Source organism: Lynx canadensis, chromosome A2 (genome assembly GCF_007474595.2).
Source record: "Lynx canadensis isolate LIC74 chromosome A2, mLynCan4.pri.v2, whole genome shotgun sequence".
Lineage (NCBI taxonomy): Eukaryota > Metazoa > Chordata > Mammalia > Carnivora > Felidae > Lynx > Lynx canadensis.
The window spans coordinates 99386287-99390799 of NC_044304.2; the positions used below are offsets into that span (position 1 = coordinate 99386287).

General features: G+C 38.2%; 1 non-coding gene across 1 annotated transcript; it reads left to right on the plus strand.

Annotated features, from left to right (window-relative positions):
- The first annotated feature begins 721 nt into the window (after positions 1-721).
- Positions 722-828, plus strand: LOC115509573. The gene has a single exon (XR_003967437.1). It is a non-coding gene; the product is annotated as a U6 spliceosomal RNA (small nuclear RNA).
- Positions 829-4513: the final 3685 nt, after the last annotated feature.

Below are 4513 nucleotides of genomic sequence, written 5' to 3' on the forward strand. Positions count from 1 at the left end.
AAACTGGTGCTTGCCACGGTAGAAAACAGTATGGACATTTCTCAAAAATTAAAAATAAAACTACCTTTCGATCCAGCAATAGCACTACTGGGTATTTACCCAAACAATACAAAAACACTAATTAAAGAGATATATACACCCCTATGTTTACAGCAGCATTATTTACAATAGCCAAGATTTACAAGAGCCAGTGGACAGCCAAGTGAAATGGAATATTATTCAGCCATAAAAAAGAATGAAATCTTGCCATTTGCAATGACATGGATGGATATAGAAAGTATAATTAATGCTAAGTGAAATAAGATAGAGAAAGACAAATACCATATGATTTCACTCATATGTGGAATTTAAGAAACAAAACAAGCAAAGGGGAAAAAATGAGAGAGTCAAAGCAAGAAACAGGTTCTTAATTATAGAGAATGATCTGATGGTTACCAGAAAGGAGGTGGGTAGGGGGATGGGTTACATAGGTGATGGGGATCACTTGTTGTGATGGGTACAAGGTGATGTATGGGACTGTTACTATATTGTACACCTGAAACTAGTATAATGCTGTTTGGTAACTAGAGTTTAAAAAACTTAAAGTAAGGGGCACCTGGCATGCTCAGTCAGAAGAGCATGTGACTCTTGATCTCAGGGTTCTAATATGAGCCCCACACTGAGTGGAGAGATTGCTTAAATAAACTTTAAAAAACTCTAAAGTAAAAAAAATAAATACATAGTGCTCACTTCGGCAGCACATATACTAAAATTGGAAGGATACAGAGAAGATTAGCACGGCCCCTGTGCCAGGATGACACGTGAATTTGTGAAGCATTCCACATTTTTTTTTAATTTTTTTTTCAACATTTATTTATTTTTGGGACAGAGAGAGACAGAGCATGAACGGGGGAGGGGCAGAGAGAGAGGGAGACACAGAATCGGAAACAGGCTCCAGGCTCTGAGCCATCAGCCCAGAGCCTGACGCGGGGCTCGAACTCCCCGACCGCAAGATCGTGACCTGGCTGAAGTCGAACGCTTAACCGACTGCGCCACCCAGGCGCCCCGAAGCATTCCACATTTTTATAGAAAGAAAGAAAGAAAGAAAGAAAGAAAGAAAGAAAGAAAGAAAGAAAGAAAGAAAGGAGGGAGGGAGGGAGGGAGGGAGGGAGGGAGGGAGGGAGGAAGGAAGGAAGGAAGGAAGGAAGGAAGAAGGAAGGAAGGAAAAGGAAGGAAGGAAGAAGGAAAGAGAAAGAAAGAAGGAAAGAAGGAAAGGAAGAAAGAAAAGAAAGAAAGGGAGAGAGAGAGAGAGGGAGGGAGGGAGGAAGAAAGAAAAATAAAACAAAATAACACAAGTATATCATAATCCTAATTTCAGTCCTGAATATGCAAGACTAATTAATAGAGGAGACTATTGAAGCATTAATAATAACTGATTGGCATTTTTAATGGTCCCCAAATAAAGTATCTTGTAATAACAGCATATTCTCATATTATTTTTCCTTTGTGAGTACCCTCAGCTGGCAGATGATTTTCAGGGATTCCGCGCAGTAAAAAGATAGTAATTAGCTTAATCAATTAATCACATTAACGCCCTCTAAATTTTAAATAAAACATATAGGGATAAGTAGCCAGTCATCAGGGAGGAGAGCAAGGCATAGATGTACAGAGAGAACAAGAGATACCACAAGAAGGATATTGGAAGCAGCAGGAGTTAGTCCCTGAAACTGCCTCAGAAGCTCACGTTTGAAGTCTAAGTATGTGCCAGGCTTTAAACACTTTACCTGCATCATTTTATTTAATTCTTACAACCGTATGAGATACTCTATCATTATCCCTATTTTTCATATGAAAATGCAAAGGTTTAAAGATGTGAAGTGACAAGAACACCATTGAGGTCTGCCATCAAGATTGCAAAACCTGTGCTGTGCCAGCTAGGAACACAGCCAGAAAGAGCCTCTGGCTATAGCTCTTAGTATCATTTTCTCCTGGTCCTGAAGAAGTCAAGTTTCTAAGCAAGCAAGCCTTCTCTGAATTAGTCTTGATTCTACCTATTATGGAAATGAGAAGAATACTGGTAAGTGAAGGAAAACAATTCTTAATGAAACTCATATTTGGCTTTCTGGACATCAGAGTGGAAAACTGAATACAAACATTCTGTGTCACTACTCCAATATCCTCAAAAGCACTAATTATTTCCTCCCTCTTTCACGATTACCACTGTCCAATGAGCAAGATTACTAATAGTCATTAGAAGCAACTTGTGCATATTGAGAGAGTAAATAGTAAGGCAAAGATAGAAGTCTAGGAGCCCCTTTGCTTACTGGTCCTCCAGAAAGATACAGGGACCCCCAGAAAACAAGACTCCTTCAAAAAGAAAAAAATGGACAGGAGATAGTGTATTTCTCATTGCTCCTTACCTCCCCTCTGTGATCACTTAATTCCTGTGTCACAACAGGAGGTAAACTTGAGGTTGATGGTGAACTCTTTCCCAGAAGCTTCTGGCGCTTATATTATTACCTCCTAGTCATCTACTAAAAGTCATGTATTGTTAAACACATAAGAATCTCTTTCTCAATCTCAAAAGTGTGTGTGTGTGTGTGTGTGTGTGTGTGTGTGTGTGTGTGTATGTGTGTGTTCTCCACTCCACTTGGCATATACTCATCAGAGAATTTCACAAAACACCCAGTTTATAGTTCAATTTCCCACTCAAGTCGTCAGTGACCCCACCGGAATGACAGGAGGGGTCTTTCTCTTTCTTTATCAATATGACAAGAGGAGCATTTGCTTGTATTGGTATCTTTACTTTGAAGTGAAGTGAAACCCCACCGCTTTTATTTTGTTGGTAAAAATCCTTAAGAACCCTCCTATCTTTGACCCCATATGGAGTCCTATAATCTAGTCTCACTTGGGGCACCAGAACCTTTTAGGCCATCACTGCTGAAATTGGTACTGGAAAGGAAAATAATATCTCTCAGAAAAGCCAGAGAGACTAACAGGAAATTGTGTGAGGAGAATATTAGAAAGAAAAAAGCTGAGAGGGATTTTCATGTTTCATTTTTACTCTCACTTTTAAGGTTAACTCTTTGTTGTTTATAATACTCGTTTGCTTCACTTTGAATCACACATTTTTGTGAATCAGCTTTAGGACTAAAGCATTGTAAAGCATTGAGAAAATAATTGGTTTTCAGAAGAGTTTCTTAGAGCTCTTATTTCCTGTATACAGCACACCATCCAAGAGGATTTTGCATCAGTGTCTGGTAAAGATAAAATGATACTGTTAGACTTTACATATGGAAGAGCAATGAGGCTAAAAGCAGTTACTAAAACAAAGTGGGAAGAAAATGGTTCTGGTTTTTAATGTATTGTACAGATATCCTTTACTCCTTACTTCTAAGTAAATTCCATATATATATTTCTTAATTCATGTAATAGTTAAAATAAAGATACATGATCAGAAACCAAGAGGAAATAGAATAAAAATGATTTTTCCAAGAAGAGTGCTATAGTTAATTTCCAATTTGACTTTGAGCTTTTGAGACTCAGAGCAAAATAAGGGAAAGAAAGGTTATAGCATTCTTATTATCAAATTACCAAAAGAGGGGCACCTGGGTGGCTCAGTCGGTTAAGCAGTTAAGCATCCCACTTCAGCGCAGGTGGTGATTTTGCAGTTTGTGGGTTCGAGCCCTGCGTTGAGCTCTGTGCTTACAGCTCAGAACCTGGAGCCTACTTCAGGTTCTGTGTCTCCCTCTGCCCCTTTCCTGCGCATGCTCTGTCTCTCTCTCTCTCTCAAAAATAAATAAACATTAAAAAAATTAAATAAAAAAATTACCAAGGGAAACAAATGTTTTTTTCTGGCTATAAATGCTAATAGAAATTGGTCACTCTAATTGTTATGTAAGGGCCATTTGAAAGTCCTTTACTTAACTTGCAATAACTTCATTTGAAATTTTAATGCAGGAATAGAGCTTAAAGAAATAGAGGAAGGAAGAATTAACCTATCTATCTCAAACATGTATGTTTTGTAAATTGAGTTTTAATAGGTGTTAGAGAACATGTATTCAAAGTTTTAACTTCCCAGCAAAGACCTACTGTGGCAAAACACATATTGATCTGAAAACCAATAAGCTTGTAGTTGTGCCCAAACATAGTCATTCCAACCCACATAGAGGTTGCCTTCAGAGATATATATGGGTCAAACATTTCTCTGTCTCTGGATTTAATACAGAACACAGAGACCATCTAGGTATTTCCAGCAGAAAAGGATTTAATACAGGAAACCAGGTGATTACACAATAATTGGAAGGATTAGAAAAGCATAAGTCACAGGTCTTTTGGTTTTAAGGTCAGCTATGAACCAGATTTTAGCCAATTACTGCTACTACTAATGCATTTGACACAAACTTGGCTCCCTCCCAGTAATGAAGCTGCTGACTAGACAGGGAAATGGAGAGTCCAGAGCTTGGCTGTCAGCTGCCACTGCTGCAAAAAGATAGCCTTTAATTTCCTTTTACTTTTAAATTTTCTTTCAATT